The sequence below is a fragment of the Microtus oregoni genome, unplaced genomic scaffold (genome assembly GCF_018167655.1).
Source record: "Microtus oregoni isolate MIOR12 unplaced genomic scaffold, Mior012 000024F_ref0000369, whole genome shotgun sequence".
Lineage (NCBI taxonomy): Eukaryota > Metazoa > Chordata > Mammalia > Rodentia > Cricetidae > Microtus > Microtus oregoni.
Window position 1 is genome coordinate 23,193,054 of NW_024543083.1, and position 18,689 is coordinate 23,211,742.

Below are 18,689 nucleotides of genomic sequence, written 5' to 3' on the forward strand. Positions count from 1 at the left end.
GCCTCCGAAGGCAGGGATTAAAGACATGAAACACCACTACCTGGCAGAAAATGTCTTCTAATGTAAAATTTTTCTTTCATTTTTTTTGTTTGTTTGGGTTTGGTTTTTTTGTTTGTTTGTTTTTTCCATTTTTTTATTGAGAAAAGGAGAAAAAAAAAACAAGTTTCCACCTCCTCCCAGCCTCCCATTTCCCTTCCCCTCCTCCCACCCTTCTCCCCCTCCTCCCACCCTTCTCCCCCTCCTCCCACCCTTCTCCCCCTCCCCCCACTCCTCTCCCTCTCCCTCTCCAGTCCAAAGAGCAGTCAGGGTTCCCTGCCCTGTGGTAAGTCCTAGGTCCTCCCCTCTCCATCCATTTCTAGGAAGGTGAACATCCAAACTGGCCAGGTTCCCACAAAGCCAGCACATTACGTTGGTTCAAAACCCCGTGCCATTGTCCTTGGCTTCTCATCAGCCCTCATTGTTCGCCATGCTCAGAGAGTCCAGTTTAATCCCATGCTTTTTCAGTCACAGTCCAGCTGGCCTTGGTGAGCTCCCAATAGATCAGCTCCACTGTCTCAGTGGGTGGGTGCACCCCTCGTGGTCCCGACTTCTTTGCTCATGTTCTCCCTCCTTCTGCTCCTCATTGGGACCTTGGGAGCTCAGTCCAGTGCTCCAGTGTGGGTCTCTGTCTCTATCTCCATCCATCACCAGATGAAGGTTCTATGATGATATGCAAGATATTCGTCAGTATTGCTAAAGGATAGGGTCATTTCAAGTTCCCTATCCTCAGCTGCCAAGGAACTAACTGGGGACCTTGGCTTGGGCATCTGGGAGCCACTCTAGGATCAAGTCTCTTGCCTACTCTAAGGTGGCTCCCTTAACTAAGAATTGTGCTTCCGTGCTCCCCTATCCAACCTTCCTTTATCCCAATCCTCCTTTTTCCCCAAGTTTCCCCCATTCTCCCCTTCTCCCTTTTCTCTCCCCATCTCCCCTTACCCCCATCCCACCCCACCCCCAAGATCTCAATTTTCTCCCCGGCCATTTTGTCTACTTCCCATAGCCAAGAGGACAACTATATGTTTTTCCTTTGGTTCACCTTCTTACTTAGCTTCTTTGTGATCACCAATTGTAGACTCCGTGACCCTTGTTTATGGCTAGAAACCAGTTATGAGTGAGTACATCCCATATTCATCTTTTTGGGTCTGGGTTACCTCACTCAGGATAGTGTTTTCTATTTCCATCCATTTGCATGCAAAATTCGAGAAGTCATTGTTTTTTACTGCAGCTTAGTACTCTAATGTGTAGATATTCCACACTTTCTTCATCCATTCTTCCATTGAAGGACATCTAGGTTGTTTCCAGGTTCTGGCTATTACAAATAATACTGCTATGAACATAGTTGAACAAATGCTCTTGTCATCTGATCAGGCATCTCTTGGGTATATTCCCAGGAGTGGTATTGCTGGGTCCAGGGGTAGGTTGATCCCGGATTTCCTGAGAAACCGAAACACCGATTTCCAAAGTGGTTGCACAAGATTGCATTCCCACCAGCAATGGATGAGGGTACCCCTTCCTCCACAGCCTCTCCAGCAAAGGCTATCATTGGAGTTTTTTATTTTAGCCATTCTGACAGGTGTAAGATGATATCTCAAAGTTGTTTTGATTTGCATTTCCCTGATCACTAAGGAGGTTGAGCATGACCTTAAGTGTCTCTTGGCCATTTGAACTTCCTCTGCTGAGAATTCTCTGTTCAGTTCAGTGCCCCATTTTTTAATTGGGTTAATTAGCATTTTAAAGTCTAGTTTCCTGTGTTCTCTATATATTTTGGAGATCAGACCTTTGTCTGTTGCGGGGTTGGTGAAGATCTTCTCCCAGTCAGTAGGTTGCCTTTTTGTCTTGGTGACAGTGTCCTTTGCTTTACAGAAGCTTCTCAGTTTTAGTAGGTCCCATTTATTCAATGTTGCCCTTAATGTCTGTGCTGTTGGGGTTACACATAGTAAGCGATCTCCTGTGCCCATCTGCTGTATTGTACTTCCCACTTTCTCTTCTGTCAGGTTCAATGTGTGTTCTGACTGATAGTAAGGTCTTTAATCCATTTGGACTTGAGTTTTGTGCATGGTGATAGATATGGGTCTATTTTCATTCTTCTACAGGTTGACATCCAGTTATGCCAGCACCATTTGTTGAAGATGCTTTCTTTCTTCCATTGTATACTTTTGGCTCCTTTATCAAAAATGAGGTGTTCATAGGTTTGTGGGTTAAAATCCGGGTCTTCTATACGATTCCATTGGTCGACTTCTCTGTTTTTATGCCAGTCCCACACTGTTTTCATCACTGTAGCTCTGTAATAGAGTTTGAAGTCAGGGATGGTAATGCCTCCAGACAATCCTTTATTGTATAGGATTGTTTTGGCTATCCTGGGTTTTTTGTTTTTCCAAATAAAGTTGATTATTGTCCTCTCAAGATCTGTGAAGAATTTTGATGGGACCTTGATGGGGATTGCATTGAATCTATAGATTCAATTGCCTTTGGTAGAATTGCCATTTTTACTATGTTGATCCTCCCAATCCAAGAGCAAGGGACGTCCTTCCATTTTCTGGTATACTCCTCAGTTTCTTTCTTCAATGCCTTAAAGTTCTTGTCAAATAGATCTTTCACTTCCTTGGTTAGAGTTACCCCAAGATATTTTATGCTGTTTGTGGCTATCGTGAAAGGTGAAGCTTCTCTGATTTCCCTCTCTGCTTCCATATCCTTTGTGTATAAGAGGGCGACTGATTTTTTGGAGTTGATCTTGTATCCTGCCACATTACTAAAGGTGTTTATCAGCTGTAAAAGTTCTTTGGTGGAGTTTTGGGGGTCGCTTATGTACACTATCATATCATCTGCAAATAACGAAAGTTTAACTTCTTCCTTTCCAATTCGAATCCCCTTGATCCCATTATGTTGTCTTATTGCTATTGCTAGAACTTCAAGCACTATATTGAAGAGGTATGGCGAGAGTGGGCAGCCTTGTCGTGTTCCTGAGTTTAGTGGGATGGCTTTAAGTTTCTCTCCATTTAATTTGATGTTAGCTGTCGGCTTGCTGTATATAGCTTTTATTATATTTAGGTATGACCCTTGTATCCCTAATCTCTCCAATACTTTTATCATAAAGGGATGTTGAATTTTGTCAAATGCTTTTTCAGCATCTAATGAAATGATCATATGGTTTTTTTTCTTTCAGTTTATTTATATGATGGATTACATTGATAGATTTTCGTATGTTGAACCAGCCCTGCATCCCTGGGATGAAGCCTACATGATCATAGTGGATAATTTTTCTAATGTGTTCTTGGATATAGTTTGCCAGTATTTTGTTGAGGATTTTTGCATCGATGTTCATGAGTGAGATTGGCCTGTAATTCTCTTTCTTGTTTGAGTCTTTGTGTGGTTTTGGTATCAGAGTGACTTTAGCTTCATAAAAGGAATTTGGCAATGACTCTTCTGTTTCTATATTGTGAAATACATTAAGGAGTATAGGTATTAGTTCTTCTTGGAAGTTCTTGTAGAATTCCGTATTGAAACCATCTGGTCCTGGGCTTTTTTTGGTAGGAAGGTTTTTGATAACCTCTTCTAATTCTTCGCGACTAACAGGTCTATTTAGATTGTTCACCTGGTCCTGATTTAACTGTGGTATATGATATTTATCTAAAAAAGTGTCCATTTCCTTTACATTTTCCAGTTTTGTGGCATCTAGGCTTTTGTAGTAAGATATAATGATTCTCTGAATTTCATCTGTGTCTGTGGTTATGTCCCCCTTTTCATTTCTGATCTTATTAATGTGCAAATTCTCTCTCTGCCGTTAGATTAGTTTGGATAGGGGTTTGTCAATCTTGTTGATTTTCTCCAGGAACCAGCTTTTTGTTTCATTGATTCTTTGTATTGTTTTCTGTGTTTCTATTTTGTTGACTTCAGCCCTCAGTTTGATTATTTCCAGTCTTCTACTCCTCCTACGTGAGTCTGCTTCTTTTTTTTCTAGAGCTTTCAGGTGGGCTGTTAAGTCTCCAATGTGAGCTTTCTCTGTTTTCTTTAAGTGGGCACTTAGTGCTATGAACTTTCCTCTTAGGACTGCTTTCATAGTGTCCCATAAGTTTAAGTATGTTGTTTCTTTATTTTCATTGAATTCCAGGAAGACTTTAATTTCTTTCTTAATGTCTTCCTTAATCCAGGTATGGTTCAGTAGTTGACTGTTCAGTTTCCATGAGTTTGTAGGCTTTCTGGGGGTAGCATTGTTGTTGAATTCTAACTTTAATCCGTGGTGATCTGATAAGACACAGGTGGTTACTAATATTTTTTTGTAACTGTGGATGTTTGCTTTGTTACCGACTATGTGGTCGATTTTTGAGAAGGTTCCATGAGCTGCAGAGAAGAAGGTATATTCTTTCCTATTTGGGTGAATATTTCTATAGATGTCTTTTAAGTCCATTTGATTCATTACCTCCATTAATTCTCTTGTTTCTCTGTTAGGTTTCTGTCTGATTGACCTGTCCATTGGTGAGAGAGGAGTGTTGAAGTCTCCTACTATTAGTGTGTGCGGTTTGATGGCTGCCTTGAGTTTTAGCAATGTTTCTTTTATGTACGTGGGTGCTTTTATATTAGGGGCATAGATGTTCAGGATTGAGACTTCTTCCTGATGAACTGTTCCTGTTATGAGTATAAAATGCCCCTCTCCATCTCTTCTGATTGATTTAAGTTTGAAGTCTACTTTGTTAGAGATTAGTATGGCCACACCTGCTTGTTTCTTAGGTCCATTTGCTTGATAAGCCTTTTCCCAGCCCTTTACTCTGAGTGGGTGCCTGTCTTTGTGGTTGAGGTGTGTTTCTTGTAAACAGCAGAATGTTGGATCCTGTTTTCGTATCCAATCTCTTAGCCTGTGCCTTTTAATAGGTGAGTTAAGTCCATTGACATTAAGTGATATTAATGACCAGTGGTTGTTAACGCTGGTCATTTTTTTAGTAGTAGAGTTTGTGTGTTTCCCTTCTTTGATTTGTGTTTGTGAAGGGTCTCTAGATGTCTGAGTTATTGTGGTCATTGTTGGACTCCTTGGTTAGTGATTTTCCTTCTATTACTTTCTGTAAGGCTGGATTTGTGGCTGCGTATTGTTTAAATTTGTTTTTATCCTGGAAAATTTTATTTTCTCCATTTATAGTGAACGAAAGCTTGGCTGGGTATAGTAATCTGGGCTTGCATCCATGGTCTCTTAGTTTCTGTAGTACATCTATCCAGGACCTTCTGGCTTTCATGGTTTCCATGGAGAAGTCAGGTGTAAGTCTGATAGGTTTACCTTTGTAAGTAATTTGGCCTTTTTCCTTTGCAGCTCTTAATATTCTTTCCTTATTCTGTACTCTTTGTGTTTTGATGATTATATGGCGAGGGGATTTTTTTTTTTTTTTTGATCCAGCCTATTCGATGTTCTGTATGCTTCTTGCACCTTCATAGGTATATCTTTCTTTAGGTTGGGAAAGTTTTCTTCTATAATTTTATTAAATATATTTTCTGGACCATTGAGCTGCACTTCTTCTCCTTCTTCTACTCCTATTATTCTTAGGTTTGGTCTTTTTATTGTGTCCCATATTTCCTGACTATTTTGTGATGAGAGTTTGTTGGACTTGCTGTTTTCTTTGATCAGTGTGTTTATTTTCTCTATGGTATCTTCAGAATCTGAGATTCTTTCTTCTAACTCTTGTATTCTGTTGGTTATGCTTGTTTCTGTAGACTCTGTTTTGTTTACTTAAATTTTCCATGTCCAGCCGGCCCTCTGTTTGTGTTTTCTTCTTTGCCTCCAGTTCAGTTTTCAAGTCTTGAACTGTTTCCATTATTTGTTTGATTGTTTTTCCTTGGTTTTCTAGGGTATCATTCACTGATTTATTCAATTCTTCAAACTTTCTGTTATATTTCTCATCCATTTCTATAAGGGTGTTTTTTACATGCTGTTTAAGGGCATCAATCACTTTCATGAAGTCAATCTTTTCTACTTTTTCTTGATTAAGGTGTTCATGTCCTCTTGTTGTGAGTTCGCTGGTTTCTGGTGGCTCCATGTTGCTTTTCAACTTGTTGGGCGAATTCTTGCCTTGGCGTCTGCCCATCTCTTCTTCCAAATGCTGCCTTATGAATCTTCTTTTACCAGATCAGGTCTCCTTGCCTACCCAACGCTGGCTCTCCCCAATGTTGGCTCTCCCCAATGCTGTTTCTCCTGGCGCCGAGAGATCAGGCCTCCGTGCCCAATGCTGTCTCTCCTGGCGCCGAGAGATCAGGCCTCCGTGCTGGTGGGTAGGTCGCAAACAAAGCACCTACCAAGCTTGGTGCAGGCAGGCGATAGAAACAAAGGGAGTCCCGCCCGCTTGAGTGCCCCGAGGATTCGGACCCAGTGCCCAGACAGGCTGGGCTGGGTGATGTTATTTGCAGAAAGAGGGCAGTGGAGCAGAAGTGGGGAGGTTTCTGGATGGGAGCTGGGTGGGCTAGGAAGAAAGAGGAGGTATGCTGGGAGTGGAGGCCCTGCAGAGAGCCCAAGAAGGATAGGGGACCAAGGAACCTCTGAGCTTCCCTTCGGAGGCTGGCGTCCTGGGGCCAGAAACTCACCCTAATGCTGTCTCTCCTGGCGCCGAGAGATCAGGCCTCAGTGCTGGTGGGCAGGTCGCAAACAAAGCGCCTACCCTGCTTGGTGCAGGCAGGCGTTAGAAACCTCATTTTTTTTTTAAGAAAAAATTAATTCCTGATCTTTGGAAAGCTTCATTACAAGAAATAAAGTGAAATTACTTGTTCAACTTTGAAAACCTCATATATGTACTGTATTTACAGAGGGAAGTTCCAGCTGAGCACTTCTGAACTTTACTTCTACACTTTAATACCTCACATTTAATATATTAAGTAAAAGTCCAAACAGTCTTAATTAAAATGATAGGAATGGTATAATCATGAATGGTCAATCATTGATAAGTTACTGTAATGAGTCAATATTCAGAAGTACTTTAGAAAGTCTATTTTCTCAAAACATACACTTTAGTGTGTATAGTATCATCAGGAATCCTTAATATTTTAGATAGCAAAATGCTGAAATGTATTAAAGTACGAACAGCAATGAAGGAAGTAAAATTTCCTGACTCTTTCAACCAATCCTGTTTTCTTTAGTCACTTCTTTTACTGTATTCTTTTTGTTTACTGTTTGCTTGTTTGTTTTTAACAAATGAATGCATTAATTTGTTTTTAATTTATCTACAAAATAAAATATAATTAGATACAGCAAAAATCTTCTGACCAAGTCTGGACAAGGCAGTCCAATGGAAGAAAAGGAATCCCAATAGCAGGCACAAGAGTCATGGGCCCATTCATTCACACAATCAGGAGTCCCATAAAATTCCTAAGGTGAAAGCCATCATACATGCAGAGGTCCTGGTATAGATCCGTGGAGGCCCTGTGCTTCCTGCTTCACTCTCAGTGAGTTCATACTTAGTTGATTCTGAGGGACTTGTTCCTCTGGCTCTTCTTGCATGTGGTTCCCTTAGCTCTGAAGGGGGGAATTTGATGGAGGCATCCCATTTAGAGCTATGTATTCCATCGACTCTCACTCCCTGGCTGTGGGTCTCTGCATCTGTCCCTATCTGCTCCAGAAAGGAGCTTCTTTGATGATGACTGAATAAGGAAGACATTGATCTCTAAGTGCAGCGGAAATAATTTTGTTTTTTAGACAAATAATGTCTAGTTTTATGGTGGTTTCTTTTGTGTGCTTTTACAAATAAAGCTTACTTGATGATCAGAGTGCAGAGCTAGCTACTAGTTCGCAATAGATGCTAGGCAGTAGTGACACACACCTTTAATCCCACTATTTGGGAGGCAGCGGCAGATAGATCTCTGAGTTCAAGGCCACCCTGGGCTACAAAGGATTGATTCAGTCTAAAAGAGAAACAAAACCAGGAGGTGATAGCATATGTGTTTATTCCTATCACTAGGAAGGAGAAGGCTGGAAGTGATACCACTGGCAGAGCGAGGAATATAAGGTAGGAAGAGACAGGAGCTCAAGACAATCAGTCTGAGGATTCCTAGAGACAGTATTGCCCATTCAGTCTGAGGATTCAATCAAGGTAAGAATTAGTGGCTGGCTGCTCTGCTTCTCTGATTGTCCAGCATTTACCCCTATGTCTGACTCGGGTTTGTCTGTCTATCTATCTATCTATCTATCTATCTATCTATCTATCTTTTTACATTCCATTCACAGTTTTCACTCCCAGTCCTCCTCCTCCCACCCCACCCCGTATGCACTCCTCCCAAATGGGTAAGAGCTTCTATAGGAAGTCAACAAATTCTCGCATATTAATATGGGACAGGGCCAAGTCCCTCCTCCCTGCATTAACTGAGCATGGCATACGACCAAAGGGAATGGGCTCCAACAAGCTAGCTCATACACCTGGGATATATCCTGGTCCTACTGCCAAGTGCCTTACTGATAGTCCAGGTTTCACCACTGTTGCCCGTATATGGAGGGCCGAGTTTGCTCCCATGGAGTCTCCACAGCTGTCAGTCTAGAGCTCATGATTTTCCATGAGCTTGGTTCAACTGTCTCAGTAGACTTCTCCATTATTATCTTGACCCCCCTCTTTGCTCATATGTTTCCTCCTCCCTCTCTTTGATTGCATTCCTGGAGCTCAGCTTGGTACTTGGAAATGGATCTCTGCATCTGGCTATATCGGCTGCTGGATGAAGTCTCTATTGTGATAGTTGGGGTATTCACCAAACTGATTACAAGAGAAGGCCAATTCAGGTTCCCTCTTTATTATTGCTAAGAGTTTTAGGGAAATTCCCACGAATCCACAAGGATGACCCCAGCGAAGACTCCTGATTTGGGACTTTTATTATTAAGACCAATGAGAATTTGCGGTAGAAGTTTTACCCTAGGTCTCTGGGGAATCTAGTACCTAGTCCTTGATCAATCAAAAAGAGTAAGGTATGGTTCTGCCCCATGAAGTGGGCATTAAGACAAATCAGGCATCGTTTGTCTATTTCCACAGGTAATGCCACCATTGCTCTAGCATATCTTTCAGGGAGGACAGATTGTAGGTCAAAGGTTTTGTGGTTGGGTTGAAAATATATATATATATATATTTCTCATTTGTACTGCAAATTTGTACTTGCAAGAGCAATGGAGGAGTATTCCCCTTGTTCTACGTCCTTGACAGCATGAGCTGTCACTTGTGTTATGGATCTTAGCCATTCATGGACGTGATGAAGTGATTTTGTGTGACATAAGGAGGTCAGATAGCAGGGTTGGAAAGAGATGGAGAATCTATTATCAAACTGGAAATGTGGTGAACATTGGACCCCTGAATAAGAACGTAGTAGAATTTGAGCAGCTTTTTAACTCCCATAGCAACAGATGAGTTTGTCCCTTATTACACATCTTTGCCAACACACACTGTCACTGATGCTATTGAACTTAGCCATTCTTGCAGATATAAGACAGAATCTCAAAGAACTCTTGATTTGGACATTATATATTTCTTTAAGTGTTTCTCAGACACTTGAGTTTTTTTTTCTACTGAGAATTTTCTGTTTATATCTGTACCCCCATAGGTGTGTAGATTTATGTCTGAGTCATTTTGATTCTTATTTATCATTGTGTCTGTCAGTCATTGAGAAGCCACTGTAATAAAATGTCAATAGTTCAGAACTACTACAGTCTCTTTTCCTCAAAACACACATTACTGTCTATGCAGTATCATCAAAATACTCGATATTTTAGAAAACAAAAAACTTAAATTTATTAAATTAATAATATCAGTGAAATAAAAAAAAATTTCTGCCTCTTTACAAAATTCTGTTTTCTAAAAACTCCAGGGAAATATACAATGAAATAAATTCATACAGATACATTGATATTAAATATTGAACAAGGCAAAACCAGAAAAACAAATGATGCTAGGTTACTCAAATAATTCAGTGAATTATTTAAAATATACATTACTATAAAAAGAATTTGCAAATAACAGACATAATACAGAAATTCTCGTTTTTACTAAAAAAAATCTATGAATTTCATCTTCAAAGTTACAGGTTCTCTTATCTTAGGGATTATAGAATATTTTCAAGACCACAGAAGCAACCCTTTTATTCTAACACTGTGTTGTATATGTCAAATCAAACTCACCTATTATAATTACTAGAATTCAGTATAAAACATCTTTTGCATGTAGTCATTGTTAGATATTTATTTTAGTACGAGAAAATATTTAGTCAAATGGTATTTGGTAAAAAGTCAGAGTTCTAAGGGTTTATATTTGTTGATAAGCAGAAAATATAAATAGTATGCAAAATATTTTTCTGTTTAAAAGGAGTCTAAATATCTTACCAGTATCTAATACCCATTCTTTTCTGCTTTTTACTGCTCCAAGTCCAAAACATTGATCATGGAGAGTGGCAGATCTTGTTATGTTTAATTGTCTAAATATTTGTTATTTATACATATCAAGCTTCTTTGTCCTATTAGTCAAAGAGTATAACTTAGGTAAGCAAGATAAGTAAGTCCTAAAGACCTAGTTTATATTCTGTGCTTATAACAAACAATGAGATATAAAAACAGATATGAAATTTGAGATTGCAATTTAGATTTAATGGGATCTAATATTGCTAAGTAAGTTACAATGCATGTAACTTGGAATATTGGAAATGCATAAAGGTTGTCACATTTTATTATATACTTATAGAATATCTTAAGAATTAGACCTCATGTTAGTTCTTTATTTGAGACCAATAAAAATTTAAAATTAAGAAGCTAAACTAAATATAGTAGGTTGGGAACTTAAAAATGTCCACTTTTACTCAGTTATAGATCATAATAACAGCTAGGATAGTAGGACTTCTAGAAGTATTTATCCACTGTCTTCTATGTGCTCGAGAAGATGGAATTACCAAACCCACCCAGATCAGCTCTCCTTTCAACAGAGAACAGCCTATGACTCAGGTATATCAGAGTAAGCAGAAAGATTCACTGTAATCTTACTCCTCCTCCAATCCCACTAAGAGTGGGAAGAGATGGAAGGTGGAAACAAGAAAGAAGAGGTAACTCCATCCTGCCAGCAGAAGGTCAACGTCCTCATGCTAGAATGTAAATATCACACAAGTATTTTCCTCTTCCAATATTGAGAAAAAATTCAAATCTGCAACAAAGACTTTTACTTATTAAATAGCTTAGACTGAATGAATTAGTTTGTTAACTATGAGATCTGGTTCTAGTCTGACAGCCTTCATAAATTCTAGGAAAATTTAAATTACATATTTTAGTATTTAAAAGAAATTGGATTTGTGTTTACCGCTTTCAACTTCATTTGTAAAATGTGAATTATCTGATTTTTAGGTTTATAACCTGTAAACAAATGTAGTGAAACTAGTATTATAATTTGCATTGAATATCAACAAGTGCACATGAAAATAGCATATGATGTTCTTTATAGCTCTTCAATATTCCAACTTACTTGCATTATAATTTAGCTACCAATAGTAAGTCCCATGAAAATCTACACAGTAATGTCCAAATTTTATACACAGTTCTCTGTGAAATCCATATGTTACCAAGGGAAATTTCTGCCAAAATTGAGACTGAAACTGTTTAAACATTTCCTGTTGGGGAAGGATAAGAGAGCTCTCAGAATAGGCAATTGTACTTGCCTGCTGACACAGATCAATTGGCCCCAGCTGTGAGGAAGATTCAGGGTGCAGATTATGAACAAGGCTGAACGTGTCAGTTTCCAAATTTGAGATGATTTAAAACTTGGAAGGATAAGTAATATAACAGTTGATGACAAAATTGAGATTCAGGTTATCTGAAAATACTTGAATGCTGGATGAATAACAAGGATATGGAATTTGATAAAGATGAATCTCAAGTCACTCTTTGGATTTAAATTGAAATAAAAGGAATGCAAAGCAGTGAACAAGGCAGACAGCAGTTCATGGTTACTGCATCTGACTTGGCTATAAGTCAATAATCACCAATGGTGCCAAGAGGATGCTGAAAGGAAAAGCATATGAAATATTAAGAAAAGTCAAATATACAGAATTGTGAAATGTATAGCTTTTTGGAAGGTATAGTACAAATATCTGAAATACTGATCTTGATATACAAACAGGAAGTATATAGACATAGATAACATTTTATAGGAAATATGATGAAAGCTTTAAATATTAACAGGAAAAAATAGTTTATGGAGGCATAAAGATATACCTTTGTTCCAATAGGTTTTATATCTGTTTAATTGAAATTAGATGTCATCATCACCCCTGTTTTGAATTAGAGTAACCATGTAAGAACCCACAAGACCTCAGACCCCAGACCTATAAACATGGAGGAATATATTTGCCCCTTAAGGCTTGTGAGATTACAGGACAGAGACAGCTAACAGACCTCAAAGCATTCTTGAGATCCTCACCAGGCCCCTCCCCTTGCAGAGCTTATGTAGGAGGTAGAAGTTTGATTGGAAGTGGAGCTTTGTGGTTATGATTCTACACATAAGTTTCCAGTCGATACGTTTTATGGATCATGTGGGACTCTTCAACTGTACAGTTTCCCATAAGTTGCCAACTGGACTTCCTTGTGCTGTGACTGCCTTTGAATCACCCATGATCCTGTAAGTAACCCCAGTGAACTCAATGCTGAGTCATCCCTGAGTTGGATTTCCATATAATCCTCCCTTTAGTTTATCGTTGCTTAACTAGATTGGATAGTCTACTGACAGAAACCAAAGAGAAATACTTCCAAGAATGGAACGGAAAATTAGGAAAAAAAGAGTTTGTAGAACTTGCCACGAAGTAAACACAACTTTGAGAATCAAAATAATTTAAAAAGCAAATAAAGAATTATACACAATAGTTATGAAAGATGTACAAACTATCCAATAAAGAAATGGCCTGCCAGTGATAGAAAGTACAAGGAATCAGCTGAAACAATGTCCCCAATGCTTAGTGGTTATTTCAGCATCACCCATGCTACTTCTAAGATGCTGTGTATAAACATTTCAGGTTTCATTGAACATTGGTTCTAGATTTGATGTGTTGTGATTTATGTTTGTTTTTCCATTTTACACACACACATACACATTCACAATGGAGTAACCTTGACATATATGTGGAAGTTAGAGACTGATTTGCAGGAGAATTTCTTTCACAATGTATGTCCTGGGCATCAAACTCAGGTCACCAGTCTGCCAGTCGTTTCTCCCTGAGCCATCTCATGGACCTCCATCTCTTTAAATATCTTGGGAAGGACACTGAACATGCATAAAGAAAGTATCTCTCCAGTCCATAATTTGTAAGAATAGGAAATTTCAGAATAGCTAAGATTAATTAATTTAATCCTAGTAATATTTATCATAAAATACGAAACATAGAAAGTAGGATTTTTGTGGATTATCTGACAATCATATTTACATCTTAGCAGTGCTATATTTCACTTCATCTAGAAATTTCCTAGATGTTCTTTTTCCTTTAAGAAAGACAAGAAGAGTAAGATTATTAAAATTTTGGGCTGTTATTGATCTTAACTCATGAACCCACATTCATTAAAACCTCGCCTATGGTGTTTTCTCAAAGGTTTCTTTCTCTCTTCAATTTCTAGTGTTTTGTGAGAACAAAGTTTGCTGTATTCAAGAAAAAAGGATACTGAGTAAGACACTCAGAACTGGGTCATTAGGTGATGCAGTTGATAGACAAGTAATAAGGGTTTGAGTAAGTTCCAAGAACCCACACACAAAATGGTAATGGATTTGTAGTAAGGTTTTATAATACCACTGCTTCTATTCTCTTGTGAAGGCAATGATAGGAGAATCACTGAAAGATTGTAAGTCAACCACACTGACATTCACAGTTGTAAACAACAAAGAAACCTGTCTCAAACATTGGACAGTAATGATAGACACCCAAGGTTGCCTGACTGCCACACACAGGCCATGACAAACAGGCATATATATTCACCCGCATAATCAAACACACACTTACTTATTACAGATGCTCATAGATGTTTTAAGCTACTGGGTAAACATCCCCTGAGATAAAATACACTAAATACTTTTGGTAAAATGTCCCCAGGCAGAATTGAGTGAGTCAATGGTGAAATCCAGACAGACAAACAGTATGTTGATACATACAGGTTAAAATGCAATAACAATTTTTACTGTTAATAGACAACTGTGTCTAAAGAATTAGACCATTTCTTTGTTTATCCTAAGGGACCATGAGGTTGGCTCAAACCACGGATGGGTGTGTCTTCAGTCAGCTGGGTTTTGTACCTGCAGCAAGTGCCTCAGGTGAAAAGGGCTGGGTTGTGCATCATTTATGAACTGATTACCATACACCTTAAATCCACTTCTGCAGCCTTCAGGCTATCTGGGTGTTACCTTATTTGTGCCTTATTTAAATGTGCCAACTTCCTCTTCCTCGGGCTTGATTTCACCATCACGCATAAAAAGTGTTCAATGAAATAAAACAGGATAATAAGGTAATAAACAATAATAAGATGTTGATGTAAAAATCTTCAGAGTAAACAAGTGTACCTGATTTTCTTAATGGCAAAGAAGATATTTTATGTAAGTGAGGAATCTTTTCTGATGCCCTGTCAGAACATGTCAGTCAAGTAAGAATCTTAGTTTAAGAATATTTTCTAAATAAAGTAATTCATTACTAGCATTAAAAAGAGTAAAGTGATCAATAGTATATTGAGAAATCAATGTACATTAATTGATAAAATTACCAAAAACTTTGCTTTGTTGAGGACTTCATAATTCAACTTGAACTCAATATTATCAAAGAATAGAAACAAAATGCTTTTTGAGTATTTATTCTCTTGAGTTCTTGTTTTTATTTGTTTTTTCTTTTCCAATTTTTGTTATTATTTTTAAGACACTTCACTTTATTTTTAATATTGATATAGAATACTATCTAGAGCATACTCATTAATGCAGCTAATATGATAACTGTTTTAAAGAAAGGTTATAGATATTTACACAAGTTTCCTTTTTAAGGTAAAAGAACTCCTTTTTAAAAGTATTTTTGCATAGACTACAAGGAAATGTGTTTTATTGGAACACTTTCATATATATGAATCCAAACCTTTTTCTTCCTTTCCTTTCCTTTCCTTTCTTTCTCTCTTTCTTTCTTTCTTTCTTTCTTCCTTTCTTTTTTGCTTGCTTTGACTCGAGACAGGGTATCACAAAGTAGAACAAGCTGGTGTTGAACTCATGGAGTTCTACATGCCACTTCCTTAGAGTTCTGGGATTGTTTAATATCACACCAGGCTAAACTTTGTTCCTATCTCCCTCACTCTTTCTCCCTCCTGCTGGTTATCTCTCTACCTACCATAGTTCTCCATTCTGCTTCTCTCCCTTCTCTCTCCCTTTTCACTATCTGTTTATACCGTATGTCTTCAAGAACTTCTCATTAAATATATTAAGAAAACTTTTGTGAGAAATATCTTTAGTTTAGTTTCCTACATTGTGTAAGTCTCTTTTTCTCCCTTTTTTCCTTCAAGGACATTCCAGTTTATTTGAAAATATCAATGTGTCCAGGCAACATGTTACACATCCTCCAGATTTGCTAAAGGCCATTGATATTTATGTGACCCAGTTTTGTCTAAGGGAATATAATAGTGGACCACTATGAGAAAGAGGTAGACATTTGAAAGGAGGTGAAGATACTTCAGGGATCCCTGCTATCAGTGCAAGACTAAATTTTAAGTTACAGAAATAGACATTGGTTTGCTTAAAGCAGAAAAATTTCTGTGGTACACATTCACCCATATTATGTTCCTGAAATATGTAAGGTGTGTGTTTTTCTAAATAATACCCTCACTGTGGATTGTTATACAAAATATTATTGACTACCTGACTCTAACAATAAAAATTTATTTTCTCAAAACTCCAGCTGCTAGGAATAAAAGTTCAAGATGAGGGATCTTTATACATCTTTTATTTGACTACCTTCCTTTGATTTATAGGCTTCTGTCATCTTGCTATATGGTCATTGGCCTCCTTGCTTATCTGGACAAAGAACCTATCTCAGGTTTTTTTGCCTCATTTTCAAGAACTTGTTTACTAATTGCCTCCCAATGACCCCCCATGCAAGTCCTATAACATCAGAACCATGGTTTCACCATATGGTATTTGTAGATGTCAGGGCAAAAACCTCAAGTTAAAATTATGCTAAATGTCTATAGTGCCCACAGTCAAATTTCTCAAGACATATTGATGAGCAAATTTCCTCTGACACTTTTTCATGTCCTATTAATTTATACTTATTAGTCACAATTAAACACATGATTTACTAGCTCAAGTTCATTGAACATTCAATTGATATCACAAATTCTTTCTTCTGCCTGAATAAAAATCTCCAACTCTGAATCATTTATATTATGTTTATGAGACTCTCAGATAAATCAGTGTCTATTCCTTGCTTGACTTTTCTAAGGAGGAACAAACAGATTGCCAAAATTAGGCTCAAAAAGCAGGTAATGCTCCAAAAGAATATGCTATGCACAGAAGACTTCAAGCTCTATTATCCAATTGTGCGGAGTACTAAGAATAAGGATCACAGTTGAGTTCCCATAGACACTAGATGTTGGGAGCAGTGAGACCCCAGATCCTGAATTTGTTGTAATCCCCTGATCCGAGTGCCTACAGCTGCTCTGAGCACGAGACCTTCAGGAGTTCCTGATGGCAGGAGAGTGGTTTCTGGTGGGTTTGGCTGGGGCATGGCTATCTCTATATAATCTGCCCCTGAACACAATAGAGGGGACATTCTTGGGGAATTCAAGGATGACCCGTGTTGCTGTCTCTCTGTCTGTGTGTGTCTGTATTTTAACCTCCAGCCCCTTGCCCAAAGCTCGGTAACTGGGTGCCAGCACACAGAGCGCAGACACGGGGGCGCAGTGCGCGGCAACTAGAAGATGTGAACTCCCTGTACTCTTAGCACACTGAGGGAGATTATTCTATCAGCACTTCCTGAAGGATATGGCTAGTTCAATGTGAATTCTACGAAAGTAAATAATTTGCCACTGTTCTGACTAAAAATTCTTCAATAATGACATATATTTATGTTTTTAAAATTTATTGTTGCTTTTATTTATGTGAATGTTTACATATGCCATGAATGTGTGCTTGTGCCCTGGGGCCAAAAGAGTGTGTTGGCTTCCTTGGAAGAGTAGTGAGGACAAGAACTCAGAGTCTTCTTGAAGAGCAGCGAGTGCTCATAATTGACCAGCCATCTCTCCAGCCCCATATACTTCAAAAATGAATAGTCTCCTGAAAGTCATGAAATCTAAGTATGATGAACTTTGCTGCATTTGGGGTCTCTCAATTAAACTGTGAGCATTATTTTTATATGGAGTTCTATGAATTGATTTGGGCTTCATGTAACATCAGTGGAACCCGCTGTTCCTTTCCCAAGTTGTCCTCTAACATGAAGCCCATAATACTGCTCTTTTTTTCTTCTACTTAGTGATATCACCAACAGAATAGCAAGATAGTACAGCTACTCTGTATTGTTATTATCATTTATTAAATTCATTCATTTTATATCTCAACCTGCTTCCCCTCCCTCCTTTCTTTCTATTCCCTCTCCCACCTCCCCTTTGTACACCCCCATCCATTCATCCTCTGTTTCTGTTCAGAAAGGGGCAGCCCTCCCATTGGTGTCAACAAAGCATGGCATATCAAGCTGAGTTAGGACTAAGCTCCTCCCTTATTAAGGCTGAACAAGGGAACCCAGTATGAAGAATAGGTTCCCCAAAGCTAGACCAAGTGTTAAGGACAGCCTTTGATGCCAATGGTAGAGTTTCTGTTCAGAAAGGGGCAGCCCTCCCATTGGTGTCAACAAAGCATGGCATATCAAGCTGAGTTAGGACTAAGCTCCTCCCTCATTAAGGCTGAACAAGGGAACCCAGTATGAGGAATAGGTTCCCCAAAGCCAGACCAAGTGTTAGGGACAGCCTTTGATGCCACTGGTAGAGCTCCCACAGTTAGACCAAGCTACACAATTCTCACATATATGTAGATAGATGGCCTAGGTTGGTCCCATGAAGGCTCCCTGGTTGTTTGCCCAGACTCTGTGAACTCTTTGCCCTAGGTTAATTGTTTCTGTGGGTTCCCTTCTGACATCCCTGACCCCTCTGACTCCTACAATCTTTCCTCCTTCTCGTCAGCAGGATTCCCCGAGCTTGGCCCAATGCATGGCTGTAGATCTCTGCATCAGTTTTCATCAGTTACTGAATGAAAACTCTCTGATGACACTTTCAATAGTCGTCAATTAATGATATAACAGACTAGGCATCATTATATTGACACTTTCGTTCTCCTGTTGTGTTTGGTTCTATTCTAGATATCTAGAACATTCAGACTCTGACTAGGCACTGACCTAAGATTAAGGAGCATGTTGTTAGGAAGGCTGGTCAGTAAATCTCAAGGATACATTTAGCTATACCTCTACAAAACTAGAATTACAAGTCTGTGCCATCATGTTCATCTTTTTTTTTAAAATTTTACTCTAGCCACCATGTATTTGATGCAAGTACTTTATCAAGTGAACCATCATCCAAGTCTCAGATAAGGACTTAGTAATAAAGATTTCATAAAAAAATTAATGCACATAAAATTTCCAAGTGTTCACTAAAATGACAATTATAATATGCAAAAATATAT